This window comes from Loxodonta africana, chromosome 26 (assembly GCF_030014295.1).
Source record: "Loxodonta africana isolate mLoxAfr1 chromosome 26, mLoxAfr1.hap2, whole genome shotgun sequence".
Taxonomy (NCBI): Eukaryota; Metazoa; Chordata; class Mammalia; order Proboscidea; family Elephantidae; genus Loxodonta; species Loxodonta africana.
In genome coordinates this window covers 48,152,251-48,166,988 of record NC_087367.1, presented here as the reverse complement: position 1 = coordinate 48,166,988, position 14,738 = coordinate 48,152,251, and positions in this window count along the sequence as shown.

Here is a 14,738-nt window from a genome sequence, read left to right as displayed (position 1 = left end):
GGGTTAGGGCTAGGGCTAGGGCTAGGGCTAGGGTGAAGTTTATGGGTGAGGGTTGTGCTTTGGTTTAGCGTTAGGGGTTAGGGTTAGGGTTAATGTTAGGAGTAAGTGTAGGGTTAAGTTTAGTTTTAGAGTGAGGGTTAGGGTTGGTTTGGGGGTTAAGTCACGGTTAGGTTAAGGGCTAGCTTAAGGTTAGAGATAGGGTTAGGTTAAGGGTTGGGTTAGGTTCAGATGTTAGGGTGAGGGTGAGTGCTAGGTTTCCATTTAAGCTGAGTGTGTAGGGTAAGTTTTAGGGTTAGGATTAGAGTTAAAGTTAGGGTCATGGTTAGGGTTAAGTTTCGGGTTAGGGTTAGGTTTATGGTTAGGATTAGGGTTAGGGTCAGGGTTAGGGGGAGATTTAGCGTTATGTTTAGTTTTAGCGTTAGGGTTTGGGTGAAGTTGATGTTAAGCGCGAGGGTTAGGGTTAGGGGTTAGGGCTCAGGTTAGGTTCAGGGTTAGGGTTAGGGTTAGGTTTAGGTTTGGGGTTAGGGTTAGGTTTAGTGTTAGTGTTAGTTTTGCTTAGGGTTAGGGTTTGAATGAATTTAGGGTAGGTTTAGGGTTATGGTTAGGGTGAAATTTTGGTTAAGGGTCAGGGTTCCGCTTAGGGTTAGGGTTAGAGTTAGGGTCAGTGGTTAGGGTTAAGTTTAGGTTTAGGGTTAGAGTTAGGGTTAGGGTTAGTTTTAGTTTGGGTTAGGATTAGGCTATGAATGAAGTTAGGGTAGGTTTAGGGTTATGGTTAGGGTGAAATTTTGTTTAAGGGTGAGGGTTCGGTTTAGGGTTAGGTTTAGAGTTAGGGTTGTGGTTAGGGTTAGGTTTAGGGTTAAGGTTAAGTTTAGGCTAAGGATTAGGGTTAGAGTTAGGGTTAGGTGTTAGTGTTTCGGTTAGCTTTAGCATAGGGTTGTATTTAGGGTTAAGTTTAGGGTTAGGGTAAGAGTTAGAGTTACATTTACCGTTAAGGTGAGGGTTTTGGGTAAGTGTTACGGTTAGGGATAGGGTTAGGGCTACGGTTAGGGTTAGAGTTAGGGTTAGGGGTGAGGGTTAGGTTTAAGTTTATGGTAGGCTTAAAGATAGGGTTAAGCTTAGGTGAGGGTTAGGGTCAGGGTTAGGATTAGAATTAGGTTTAGGGCGAGGATTAGGGTCAGAGTTATTGTAAGGGTTAGGTTTAGGGTTCCAGGTGGGCCCAGGTTAAGGTGAGGGTTAGGTTTAGGGCTAGGGTTAGGGTTAAAGTTAGGGTTAACTTTAGGTTAGGGATAGGGTGAAGTTTAACATAGGGTGAGGGTTAGGGTTATGGCTAAGGTTTGGGTTTGTTTTCAGGTTAGTGTTAAGGTTATGTTTAGGGTTAGGGTTAAGTTTAGGGGTTGTGTTGAGTTTTAGTGTTAGGGTTAGATTTTAGGTTAGTGTTTAGTGTTATGGTTAGGGTTAGGGTTAGGGTTGTGTTAGGCGTTGTGGTTGGGGTGAGGGTTAGGTTTAGGGTTAGGGTTGGGTAGGGTTAGGATTATGGATATGGTAAGGTGTTAGGGGTTAGAGGTGTAGTTTAGGGTTAGGGTTTGGGTTTGTGTGAGGGTTCTGGTTAGGCTTTGTGATTCCGGTCATGGTTAGGGTTGGTTTAGGGTTGGGGTTAGGTTTATGATTAGGTTTCGGTTAGTGTTAGAGTTAGGGTTAAGGTTTTTGTTAGGCTTTGGTGTTGGGGTTAGTGTTTGGGTTAGGGTTAGGTTTATCGTTAGGGTCAGGGGTTTCAGGTTAGTGTTAGGGTTAGGGTTTCAGATAGCATTAGGGTTAGGGTTTCGGATTGCATTAGGGTTAGGGTTGTGGGATTCGGTTAGGGTTTAGGGTGAGGGTTACCGTTAGTTTTATGGTTAAGCTGAGGGTTTAGAGTAAGTGTTATGATTAGGGTTAGAGTCAGCGTTAGGGTTAGGATTGCGGTTAGGGTTAGGTGTAGGGTAAGATTTAGGTTTAGGTCCAAGGTGAGGGTTAGAGTTAGTGTTCTATTTAGGGTCAAGGTTAGAGTTAGGGTTAGGGTAAGGGATAGGCTTAGAGTTAGGGAAAGTGTTAGGGGTTCGTGTGAGGGTTAGTGTTAGGTTTACATCAAGCTGATGTTTTAGGGTGTTGTGGTTAGGGTTAGGGTTAGGTTAAGGGTTAGGGCTAGAGTTAGGGAAGAGTTAAGGGTTAGGTTTAGTTTTAGGGTTAGGGTTAGACTTAGGTTTAAGGTGAAGTTTAGGTTAAGGATGAGGGTTCGGGTTAGGATTAGGCGTTTGGGTTAAGGTTAGGGTTAGGTTTAGGGTTAGGGCTTAGCAGCGATAGGGTTAGGTATTTGGGTTAATGTTAGGGTCAGGTTTAGGGTTAGGGCTAGGGCTATTGCTAGGGTGAAGTTTACGGGTGAGGGTTGTGCTTAGGTTTAGCATTAGGGGTTAGGGTTAGGGTTAATGTTAGGAGTAAGTGTAGGGTTAAGGTTAGTTTTAGTGTGAGGGTTAGGGTTGGTTTTTGGGTTAAGTCATGGTTAGGTTTAGGGCTAGGTTAAGGTTAGAGATAGGGTTAGGTTAAGGGTTGGGTTAGGTTTAGATGTTAGGGTGAGGGTGAGTGCTAGGTTTCCATTTAAGCTGAGTGTGTAGGGTATGTTTTAGGGTTAGGATTAGAGTTAGAGTTAGGGTCATGGTTAGGGTTAAGTTTAGGGTTAGGGTTAGGTTTATGGTTAGGATTAGGGTTAGGGTCAGGGTTAGGGGGAGATTTAGTGTTATGTTTAGTTTTAGCGTTAGGGTTTGGGTGAACTTTATGTTAAACACGAGGGTTAGGGTTAGGGGTTAGGGTTCAGGTTAGGTTCAGGGTTAGGGTTAGGTTTAGGTTTGGGGTTAGGGTTAGGTTTAGTGTTAGTGTTAGTTTTGCTTAGGGTTAGGGTTTGAATGAATTTAGAGTAGGTTTAGGGTTATGGTTAGGGTGAAATTTTGCTTAAGGGTCAGGGTTCCGATTAGGGTTAGGGTTAGAGTTAGGGTCAGTGGTTAGGGTTAAGTTTAGGTTTAGGGTTAGAGTTAGGTTTAGGGTTAGTTTTAGTTTGGGTTAGGATTAGGCTATGAATGAAGTTAGGGTAGGTTTAGGGTTATGGTTAGGGTGAAATTTTGTTAAAGGGTGAGGGTTCGGTTTAGGGTTAGGGTTAGGTTTAGAGTTAGGGTTGTGGCTAGGGTTAGGTTTAGGGTTAAGGTTAAGTTTAGGCTAAGGATTAGGGTTAGGTGTTAGTGTTTCGGTTAGGTTTAGCATAGGGGTGTATTTAGGGTTAAATTTTTTTTTTTTAGGTTTAGGGTAAGAGTCAGAGTTACATTTACCGTTAAGGTGAGGGTTTTGGGTAAGTGTCACGGTTGGGGTTAGGGTTAGGGTTAGGGCTGCGGATAGGGTTAGAGTTAGGGTTAGGTTTAAGTTTATGGTAGGCTTAAAGATAGGGTTAAGCTTAGGTGAGGGTTAGGATTAGAATTAGGTTTAGGGCGAGGATTAGGGTCAGAGTTATTGTAAGGGTTAGGTTTAGGGTTCCAGGTGGGCCCAGGTTAAGGTGAGGGTTAGGTTTAGGGCTAGGGTTAGGGTTAAAGTTAGGGTTAACTTTAGGTTAGGGATAGGGTGAAGTTTAACATAGGGTGAGGGTTAGGGTTATGGCTAAGGTTTGGGTTTGTTTTCAGGTTAGTGTTAAGGTTATGTTTAGGGTTAGGGTTAAGTTTAGGGGTTGTGTTGAGTTTTAGTGTTAGGGTTAGATTTTAGGTTAGTGTTTAGTGTTATGGTTAGGGTTAGGGTTAGGGTTGTGTTAGGCGTTGTGGTTGGGGTGAGGGTTAGGTTTAGGGTTAGGGTTGGGTAGGGTTAGGATTATGGATATGGTAAGGTGTTAGGGGTTAGAGGTGTAGTTTAGGGTTAGGGTTTGGGTTTGTGTGAGGGTTCTGGTTAGGCTTTGTGATTCCGGTCATGGTTAGGGTTGGTTTAGGGTTGGGGTTAGGTTTATGATTAGGTTTCGGTTAGTGTTAGAGTTAGGGTTAAGGTTTTTGTTAGGCTTTGGTGTTGGGGTTAGTGTTTGGGTTAGGGTTAGGTTTATCGTTAGGGTCAGGGGTTTCAGGTTAGTGTTAGGGTTAGGGTTTCAGATAGCATTAGGGTTAGGGTTTCGGATTGCATTAGGGTTAGGGTTGTGGGATTCGGTTAGGGTTTAGGGTGAGGGTTACCGTTAGTTTTATGGTTAAGCTGAGGGTTTAGAGTAAGTGTTATGATTAGGGTTAGAGTCAGCGTTAGGGTTAGGATTGCGGTTAGGGTTAGGTGTAGGGTAAGATTTAGGTTTAGGTCCAAGGTGAGGGTTAGAGTTAGTGTTCTATTTAGGGTCAAGGTTAGAGTTAGGGTTAGGGTAAGGGATAGGCTTAGAGTTAGGGAAAGTGTTAGGGGTTCGTGTGAGAGTTAGTGTTAGGTTTACATCAAGCTGATGTTTTAGGGTGTTGTGGTTAGGGTTAGGGTTAGGTTAAGGGTTAGGGCTAGAGTTAGGGAAGAGTTAAGGGTTAGGTTTAGTTTTAGGGTTAGGGTTAGACTTAGGTTTAAGGTGAAGTTTAGGTTAAGGATGAGGGTTCGGGTTAGGATTAGGCGTTTGGGTTAAGGTTAGGGTTAGGTTTAGGGTTAGGGCTTAGCAGCGATAGGGTTAGGTATTTGGGTTAATGTTAGGGTCAGGTTTAGGGTTAGGGCTAGGGCTATTGCTAGGGTGAAGTTTACGGGTGAGGGTTGTGCTTAGGTTTAGCATTAGGGGTTAGGGTTAGGGTTAATGTTAGGAGTAAGTGTAGGGTTAAGGTTAGTTTTAGTGTGAGGGTTAGGGTTGGTTTTTGGGTTAAGTCATGGTTAGGTTTAGGGCTAGGTTAAGGTTAGAGATAGGGTTAGGTTAAGGGTTGGGTTAGGTTTAGATGTTAGGGTGAGGGTGAGTGCTAGGTTTCCATTTAAGCTGAGTGTGTAGGGTATGTTTTAGGGTTAGGATTAGAGTTAGAGTTAGGGTCATGGTTAGGGTTAAGTTTAGGGTTAGGGTTAGGTTTATGGTTAGGATTAGGGTTAGGGTCAGGGTTAGGGGGAGATTTAGTGTTATGTTTAGTTTTAGCGTTAGGGTTTGGGTGAACTTTATGTTAAACACGAGGGTTAGGGTTAGGGGTTAGGGTTCAGGTTAGGTTCAGGGTTAGGGTTAGGGTTAGGTTTAGGTTTGGGGTTAGGGTTAGGTTTAGTGTTAGTGTTAGTTTTGCTTAGGGTTAGGGTTTGAATGAATTTAGAGTAGGTTTAGGGTTATGGTTAGGGTGAAATTTTGCTTAAGGGTCAGGGTTCCGATTAGGGTTAGAGTTAGAGTCAGTGGTTAGGGTTAAGTTTAGGTTTAGGGTTAGAGTTAGGTTTAGGGTTAGTTTTAGTTTGGGTTAGGATTAGGCTATGAATGAAGTTAGGGTAGGTTTAGGGTTATGGTTAGGGTGAAATTTTGTTAAAGGGTGAGGGTTCGGTTTAGGGTTAGGGTTAGGTTTAGAGTTAGGGTTGTGGCTAGGGTTAGGTTTAGGGTTAAGGTTAAGTTTAGGCTAAGGATTAGGGTTAGAGTTAGGGTTAGGTGTTAGTGTTTCGGTTAGGTTTAGCATAGGGGTGTATTTAGGGTTAAATTTTTTTTTTTTAGGTTTAGGGTAAGAGTCAGAGTTCCATTTACCGTTAAGGTGAGGGTTTTGGGTAAGTGTCACGGTTGGGGTTAGGGTTAGGGTTAGGGCTGCGGATAGGGTTAGAGTTAGGGTTAGGTTTAAGTTTATGGTAGGCTTAAAGATAGGGTTAAGCTTAGGTGAGGGTTAGGATTAGAATTAGGTTTAGGGCGAGGATTAGGGTCAGAGTTATTGTAAGGGTTAGGTTTGGGGTTCCAGGTGGGCCAAGGTTAAGGTGAGGGTTAGGTTTAGGGCTAGGGTTAGGGTTAAAGTTAGGGTTAACTTTAGGTTAGGGATAGGGTGAAGTTTAACATAGGGTGAGGGTTAGGGTTATGGCTAAGGTTTGGGTTTGTTTTCAGGTTAGTGTTAAGGTTATGTTTAGGGTTAGGGTTAAGTTTAGGGGTTGTGTTGAGTTTTAGTGTTAGGGTTAGATTTTAGGTTAGTGTTTAGTGTTATGGTTAGGGTTAGGGTTGTGTTAGGCGTTGTGGTTGGGGTGAGGGTTAGGTTTAGGGTTAGGGTTGGGTAGGGTTAGGATTATGGATATGGTAAGGTGTTAGGGGTTAGAGGTGTAGTTTAGGGTTAGGGTTTGGGTTTGTGTGAGGGTTCTGGTTAGGCTTTGTGATTCCGGTCATGGTTAGGGTTGGTTTAGGGTTGGGGTTAGGTTTATGATTAGGTTTCGGTTAGTGTTACAGTTAGGGTTAAGGTTTTTGTTAGGCTTTGGTGTTGGGGTTAGTGTTTGGGTTAGGGTTAGGTTTATCGTTAGGGTCAGGGGTTTCAGGTTAGTGTTAGGGTTAGGGTTTCAGATAGCATTAGGGTTAGGGTTTCGGATTGCATTAGGGTTAGGGTTGTGGGATTCGGTTAGGGTTTAGGGTGAGGGTTACCGTTAGTTTTATGGTTAAGCTGAGGGTTTAGAGTAAGTGTTATGATTAGGGTTAGAGTCAGCGTTAGGGTTAGGATTGCGGTTAGGGTTAGGTGTAGGGTAAGATTTAGGTTTAGGTCCAAGGTGAGGGTTAGAGTTAGTGTTCTATTTAGGGTCAAGGTTAGAGTTAGGGTTAGGGTAAGGGATAGGCTTAGGGTTAGGGAAAGTGTTAGGGGTTCGTGCGAGGGTTAGTGTTAGGTTTACATCAAGCTGATGTTTTAGGGTGTTGTGGTTAGGGTTAGGGTTAGGTTAAGGGTTAGGGCTAGAGTTAGGGAAGAGTTAAGGGTTAGGTTTAGTTTTAGGGTTAGGGTTAGACTTAGGTTTAAGGTGAAGTTTAGGTTAAGGATGAGGGTTCGGGTTAGGATTAGGCGTTTGGGTTAAGGTTAGGGTTAGGTTTAGGGTTAGGGCTTAGCAGCGATAGGGTTAGGTATTTGGGTTAATGTTAGGGTCAGGTTTAGGGTTAGGGCTAGGGCTATTGCTAGGGTGAAGTTTACGGGTGAGGGTTGTGCTTAGGTTTAGCATTAGGGGTTAGGGTTAGGGTTAATGTTAGGAGTAAGTGTAGGGTTAAGGTTAGTTTTAGAGTGAGGGTTAGGGTTGGTTTTTGGGTTAAGTCATGGTTAGGTTTAGGGCTAGGTTAAGGTTAGAGATAGGGTTAGGTTAAGGGTTGGGTTAGGTTTAGATGTTAGGGTGAGGGTGAGTGCTAGGTTTCCATTTAAGCTGAGTGTGTAGGGTATGTTTTAGGGTTAGGATTAGAGTTAGAGTTAGGGTCATGGCTAGGGTTAAGTTTAGGGTTAGGGTTAGGTTTATGGTTAGGATTAGGGTTAGGGTCAGGGTTAGGGGGAGATTTAGTGTTATGTTTAGTTTTAGCGTTAGGGTTTGGGTGAACTTTATGTTAAGCACGAGGGTTAGGGTTAGGGGTTAGGGTTCAGGTTAGGTTCAGGGTTAGGGTTAGGGTTAGGTTTAGGTTTGGGGTTAGGGTTAGGTTTAGTGTTAGTGTTAGTTTTGCTTAGGGTTAGGGTTTGAATGAATTTAGGGTAGGTTTAGGGTTATGGTTAGGGTGAAATTTTGCTTAAGGGTCAGGGTTCCGCTTAGGGTTAGGGTTAGAGTTAGGGTCAGTGGTTAGGGTTAAGTTTAGGTTTAGGGTTAGAGTTAGGTTTAGGGTTAGTTTTAGTTTGGGTTAGGATTAGGCTATGAATGAAGTTAGGGTAGGTTTAGGGTTATGGTTAGGGTGAAATTTTGTTAAAGGGTGAGGGTTCGGTTTAGGGTTAGGGTTAGGTTTAGAGTTAGGGTTGTGGCTAGGGTTAGGTTTAGGGTTAAGGTTAAGTTTAGGCTAAGGATTAGGGTTAGAGTTAGGGTTAGGTGTTAGTGTTTCGGTTAGGTTTAGCATAGGGGTGTATTTAGGGTTAAGTTTTTTTTTTTTAGGTTTAGGGTAAGAGTCAGAGTTACATTTACCGTTAAGGTGAGGGTTTTGGGTAAGTGTCACGGTTGGGGTTAGGGTTAGGGTTAGGGCTGCGGATAGGGTTAGAGTCAGGGTTAGGTTTAAGTTTATGGTAGGCTTAAAGATAGGGTTAAGCTTAGGTGAGGGTTAGGATTAGAATTAGGTTTAGGGCGAGGATTAGGGTCAGAGTTATTGTAAGGGTTAGGTTTAGGGTTCCAGGTGGGCCCAAGTTAAGGTGAGGGTTAGGTTTAGGGCTAGGGTTAGGGTTAAAGTTAGGGTTAACTTTAGGTTAGGGATAGGGTGAAGTTTAACATAGGGTGAGGGTTAGGGTTATGGCTAAGGTTTGGGTTTGTTTTCAGGTTAGTGTTAAGGTTATGTTTAGGGTTAAGTTTAGGGGTTGTGTTGAGTTTTAGTGTTAGGGTTAGATTTTAGGTTAGTGTTTAGTGTTATGGTTAGGGTTAGGGTTGTGTTAGGCGTTGTGGTTGGGGTGAGGGTTAGGTTTAGGGTTAGGGTTGGGTAGGGTTAGGATTATGGATATGGTAAGGTGTTAGGGGTTAGAGGTGTAGTTTAGGGTTAGGGTTTGGGTTTGTGTGAGGGTTCTGGTTAGGCTTTGTGATTCCGGTCATGGTTAGGGTTGGTTTAGGGTTGGGGTTAGGTTTATGATTAGGTTTCAGTTAGTGTTAGAGTTAGGGTTAAGGTTTTTGTTAGGCTTTGGTGTTGGGGTTACTGTTTGGGTTAGGGTTAGGTTTATCGTTAGGGTCAGGGGTTTCAGGTTAGTGTTAGGGTTAGGGTTTCAGATAGCATTAGGGTTAGGGTTTCGGATTGCATTAGGGTTAGGGTTGTGGGATTCGGTTAGGGTTTAGGGTGAGGGTTACCGTTAGTTTTATGGTTAAGCTGAGGGTTTAGAGTAAGTGTTATGATTAGGGTTAGAGTCAGCGTTAGGGTTAGGATTGCGGTTAGGGTTAGGTGTAGGGTAAGATTTAGGTTTAGGTCCAAGGTGAGGGTTAGAGTTAGTGTTCTATTTAGGGTCAAGGTTAGAGTTAGGGTTAGGGTAAGGGATAGGCTTAGGGTTAGGGAAAGTGTTAGGGGTTCGTGCGAGGGTTAGTGTTAGGTTTACATCAAGCTGATGTTTTAGGGTGTTGTGGTTAGGGTTAGGGTTAGGTTAAGGGTTAGGGCTAGAGTTAGGGAAGAGTTAAGGGTTAGGTTTAGTTTTAGGGTTAGGGTTAGACTTAGGTTTAAGGTGAAGTTTAGGTTAAGGATGAGGGTTCGGGTTAGGATTAGGCGTTTGGGTTAAGGTTAGGGTTAGGTTTAGGGTTAGGGCTTAGCAGCGATAGGGTTAGGTATTTGGGTTAATGTTAGGGTCAGGTTTAGGGTTAGGGCTAGGGCTATTGCTAGGGTGAAGTTTACGGGTGAGGGTTGTGCTTAGGTTTAGCATTAGGGGTTAGGGTTAGGGTTAATGTTAGGAGTAAGTGTAGGGTTAAGGTTAGTTTTAGTGTGAGGGTTAGGGTTGGTTTTTGGGTTAAGTCATGGTTAGGTTTAGGGCTAGGTTAAGGTTAGAGATAGGGTTAGGTTAAGGGTTGGGTTAGGTTTAGATGTTAGGGTGAGGGTGAGTGCTAGGTTTCCATTTAAGCTGAGTGTGTAGGGTATGTTTTAGGGTTAGGATTAGAGTTAGAGTTAGGGTCATGGCTAGGGTTAAGTTTAGGGTTAGGGTTAGGTTTATGGTTAGGATTAGGGTTAGGGTCAGGGTTAGGGGGAGATTTAGTGTTATGTTTAGTTTTAGCGTTAGGGTTTGGGTGAACTTTATGTTAAGCACGAGGGTTAGGGTTAGGGGTTAGGGTTCAGGTTAGGTTCAGGGTTAGGGTTAGGGTTAGGTTTAGGTTTGGGGTTAGGGTTAGGTTTAGTGTTAGTGTTAGTTTTGCTTAGGGTTAGGGTTTGAATGAATTTAGGGTAGGTTTAGGGTTATGGTTAGGGTGAAATTTTGCTTAAGGGTCAGGGTTCCGCTTAGGGTTAGGGTTAGAGTTAGGGTCTGTGGTTAGGGTTAAGTTTAGGTTTAGGGTTAGAGTTAGGTTTAGGGTTAGTTTTAGTTTGGGTTAGGATTAGGCTATGAATGAAGTTAGGGTAGGTTTAGGGTTATGGTTAGGGTGAAATTTTGTTAAAGGGTGAGGGTTCGGTTTAGGGTTAGGGTTAGGTTTAGAGTTAGGGTTGTGGCTAGGGTTAGGTTTAGGGTTAAGGTTAAGTTTAGGCTAAGGATTAGGGTTAGAGTTAGGGTTAGGTGTTAGTGTTTCGGTTAGGTTTAGCATAGGGGTGTATTTAGGGTTAAATTTTTTTTTTTTAGGTTTAGGGTAAGAGTCAGAGTTACATTTACCGTTAAGGTGAGGGTTTTGGGTAAGTGTCACGGTTGGGGTTAGGGTTAGGGTTAGGGCTGCGGATAGGGTTAGAGTTAGGGTTAGGTTTAAGTTTATGGTAGGCTTAAAGATAGGGTTAAGCTTAGGTGAGGGTTAGGATTAGAATTAGGTTTAGGGCGAGGATTAGGGTCAGAGTTATTGTAAGGGTTAGGTTTAGGGTTCCAGGTGGGCCCAGCTTAAGGTGAGGGTTAGGTTTAGGGCTAGGGTTAGGGTTAAAGTTAGGGTTAACTTTAGGTTAGGGATAGGGTGAAGTTTAACATAGGGTGAGGGTTAGGGTTATGGCTAAGGTTTGGGTTTGTTTTCAGGTTAGTGTTAAGGTTATGTTTAGGGTTAGGGTTAAGTTTAGGGGTTGTGTTGAGTTTTAGTGTTAGGGTTAGATTTTAGGTTAGTGTTTAGTGTTATGGTTAGGGTTAGGGTTAGGGTTGTGTTAGGCGTTGTGGTTGGGGTGAGGGTTAGGTTTAGGGTTAGGGTTGGGTAGGGTTAGGATTATGGATATGGTAAGGTGTTAGGGGTTAGAGGTGTAGTTTAGGGTTAGGGTTTGGGTTTGTGTGAGGGTTCTGGTTAGGCTTTGTGATTCCGGTCATGGTTAGGGTTGGTTTAGGGTTGGGGTTAGGTTTATGATTAGGTTTCGGTTAGTGTTAGAGTTAGGGTTAAGGTTTTTGTTAGGCTTTGGTGTTGGGGTTAGTGTTTGGGTTAGGGTTAGGTTTATCGTTAGGGTCAGGGGTTTCAGGTTAGTGTTAGGGTTAGGGTTTCAGATAGCATTAGGGTTAGGGTTTCGGATTGCATTAGGGTTAGGGTTGTGGGATTCGGTTAGGGTTTAGGGTGAGGGTTACCGTTAGTTTTATGGTTAAGCTGAGGGTTTAGAGTAAGTGTTATGATTAGGGTTAGAGTCAGCGTTAGGGTTAGGATTGCGGTTAGGGTTAGGTGTAGGGTAAGATTTAGGTTTAGGTCCAAGGTGAGGGTTAGAGTTAGTGTTCTATTTAGGGTCAAGGTTAGAGTTAGGGTTAGGGTAAGGGATAGGCTTAGAGTTAGGGAAAGTGTTAGGGGTTCGTGTGAGAGTTAGTGTTAGGTTTACATCAAGCTGATGTTTTAGGGTGTTGTGGTTAGGGTTAGGTTAAGGGTTAGGGCTAGAGTTAGGGAAGAGTTAAGGGTTAGGTTTAGTTTTAGGGTTAGGGTTAGACTTAGGTTTAAGGTGAAGTTTAGGTTAAGGATGAGGGTTCGGGTTAGGATTAGGCGTTTGGGTTAAGGTTAGGGTTAGGTTTAGGGTTAGGGCTTAGCAGCGATAGGGTTAGGTATTTGGGTTAATGTTAGGGTCAGGTTTAGGGTTAGGGCTAGGGCTATTGCTAGGGTGAAGTTTACGGGTGAGGGTTGTGCTTAGGTTTAGCATTAGGGGTTAGGGTTAGGGTTAATGTTAGGAGTAAGTGTAGGGTTAAGGTTAGTTTTAGTGTGAGGGTTAGGGTTGGTTTTTGGGTTAAGTCATGGTTAGGTTTAGGGCTAGGTTAAGGTTAGAGATAGGGTTAGGTTAAGGGTTGGGTTAGGTTTAGATGTTAGGGTGAGGGTGAGTGCTAGGTTTCCATTTAAGCTGAGTGTGTAGGGTATGTTTTAGGGTTAGGATTAGAGTTAGAGTTAGGGTCATGGTTAGGGTTAAGTTTAGGGTTAGGGTTAGGTTTATGGTTAGGATTAGGGTTAGGGTCAGGGTTAGGGGGAGATTTAGTGTTATGTTTAGTTTTAGCGTTAGGGTTTGGGTGAACTTTATGTTAAACACGAGGGTTAGGGTTAGGGGTTAGGGTTCAGGTTAGGTTCAGGGTTAGGGTTAGGGTTAGGTTTAGGTTTGGGGTTAGGGTTAGGTTTAGTGTTAGTGTTAGTTTTGCTTAGGGTTAGGGTTTGAATGAATTTAGAGTAGGTTTAGGGTTATGGTTAGGGTGAAATTTTGCTTAAGGGTCAGGGTTCCGATTAGGGTTAGGGTTAGAGTTAGGGTCAGTGGTTAGGGTTAAGTTTAGGTTTAGGGTTAGAGTTAGGTTTAGGGTTAGTTTTAGTTTGGGTTAGGATTAGGCTATGAATGAAGTTAGGGTAGGTTTAGGGTTATGGTTAGGGTGAAATTTTGTTAAAGGGTGAGGGTTCGGTTTAGGGTTAGGGTTAGGTTTAGAGTTAGGGTTGTGGCTAGGGTTAGGTTTAGGGTTAAGGTTAAGTTTAGGCTAAGGATTAGGGTTAGAGTTAGGGTTAGGTGTTAGTGTTTCGGTTAGGTTTAGCATAGGGGTGTATTTAGGGTTAAATTTTTTTTTTTTAGGTTTAGGGTAAGAGTCAGAGTTACATTTACCGTTAAGGTGAGGGTTTTGGGTAAGTGTCACGGTTAGGGTTAGGGTTAGGGTTAGGGCTGCGGATAGGGTTAGAGTTAGGGTTAGGTTTAAGTTTATGGTAGGCTTAAAGATAGGGTTAAGCTTAGGTGAGGGTTAGGATTAGAATTAGGTTTAGGGCGAGGATTAGGGTCAGAGTTATTGTAAGGGTTAGGTTTAGGGTTCCAGGTGGGCCCAGGTTAAGGTGAGGGTTAGGTTTAGGGCTAGGGTTAGGGTTAAAGTTAGGGTTAACTTTAGGTTAGGGATAGGGTGAAGTTTAACATAGGGTGAGGGTTAGGGTTATGGCTAAGGTTTGGGTTTGTTTTCAGGTTAGTGTTAAGGTTATGTTTAGGGTTAGGGTTAAGTTTAGGGGTTGTGTTGAGTTTTAGTGTTAGTGTTAGATTTTAGGTTAGTGTTTAGTGTTATGGTTAGGGTTAGGGTTGTGTTAGGCGTTGTGGTTGGGGTGAGGGTTAGGTTTAGGGTTAGGGTTGGGTAGGGTTAGGATTATGGATATGGTAAGGTGTTAGGGGTTAGAGGTGTAGTTTAGGGTTAGGGTTTGGGTTTGTGTGAGGGTTCTGGTTAGGCTTTGTGATTCCGGTCATGGTTAGGGTTGGTTTAGGGTTGGGGTTAGGTTTATGATTAGGTTTCAGTTAGTGTTAGAGTTAGGGTTAAGGTTTTTGTTAGGCTTTGGTGTTGGGGTTACTGTTTGGGTTAGGGTTAGGTTTATCGTTAGGGTCAGGGGTTTCAGGTTAGTGTTAGGGTTAGGGTTTCAGATAGCATTAGGGTTAGGGTTTCGGATTGCATTAGGGTTAGGGTTGTGGGATTCGGTTAGGGTTTAGGGTGAGGGTTACCGTTAGTTTTATGGTTAAGCTGAGGGTTTAGAGTAAGTGTTATGATTAGGGTTAGAGTCAGCGTTAGGGTTAGGATTGCGGTTAGGGTTAGGTGTAGGGTAAGATTTAGGTTTAGGTCCAAGGTGAGGGTTAGAGTTAGTGTTCTATTTAGGGTCAAGGTTAGAGTTAGGGTTAGGGTAAGGGATAGGCTTAGGGTTAGGGAAAGTGTTAGGGGTTCGTGCGAGGGTTAGTGTTAGGTTTACATCAAGCTGATGTTTTAGGGTGTTGTGGTTAGGGTTAGGGTTAGGTTAAGGGTTAGGGCTAGAGTTAGGGAAGAGTTAAGGGTTAGGTTTAGTTTTAGGGTTAGGGTTAGACTTAGGTTTAAGGTGAAGTTTAGGTTAAGGATGAGGGTTCGGGTTAGGATTAGGCGTTTGGGTTAAGGTTAGGGTTAGGTTTAGGGTTAGGGCTTAGCAGCGATAGGGTTAGGTATTTGGGTTAATGTTAGGGTCAGGTTTAGGGTTAGGGCTAGGGCTATTGCTAGGGTGAAGTTTACGGGTGAGGGTTGTGCTTAGGTTTAGCATTAGGGGTTAGGGTTAGGGTTAATGTTAGGAGTAAGTGTAGGGTTAAGGTTAGTTTTAGTGTGAGGGTTAGGGTTGGTTTTTGGGTTAAGTCATGGTTAGGTTTAGGGCTAGGTTAAGGTTAGAGATAGGGTTAGGTTAAGGGTTGGGTTAGGTTTAGATGTTAGGGTGAGGGTGAGTGCTAGGTTTCCATTTAAGCTGAGTGTGTAGGGTATGTTTTAGGGTTAGGATTAGAGTTAGAGTTAGGGTCATGGCTAGGGTTAAGTTTAGGGTTAGGGTTAGGTTTATGGTTAGGATTAGGGTTAGGGTCAGGGTTAGGGGGAGATTTAGTGTTATGTTTAGTTTTAGCGTTAGGGTTTGGGTGAACTTTATGTTAAGCACGAGGGTTAGGGTTAGGGGTTAGGGTTCAGGTTAGGTTCAGGGTTAGGGTTAGGGTTAGGTTTAGGTTTGGGGTTAGGGTTAGGTTTAGTGTTAGTGTTAGTTTTGCTTAGGGTTAGGGTTTGAATGAATTTAGGGTAGGTTTAGGGTTATGGTTAGGGTGA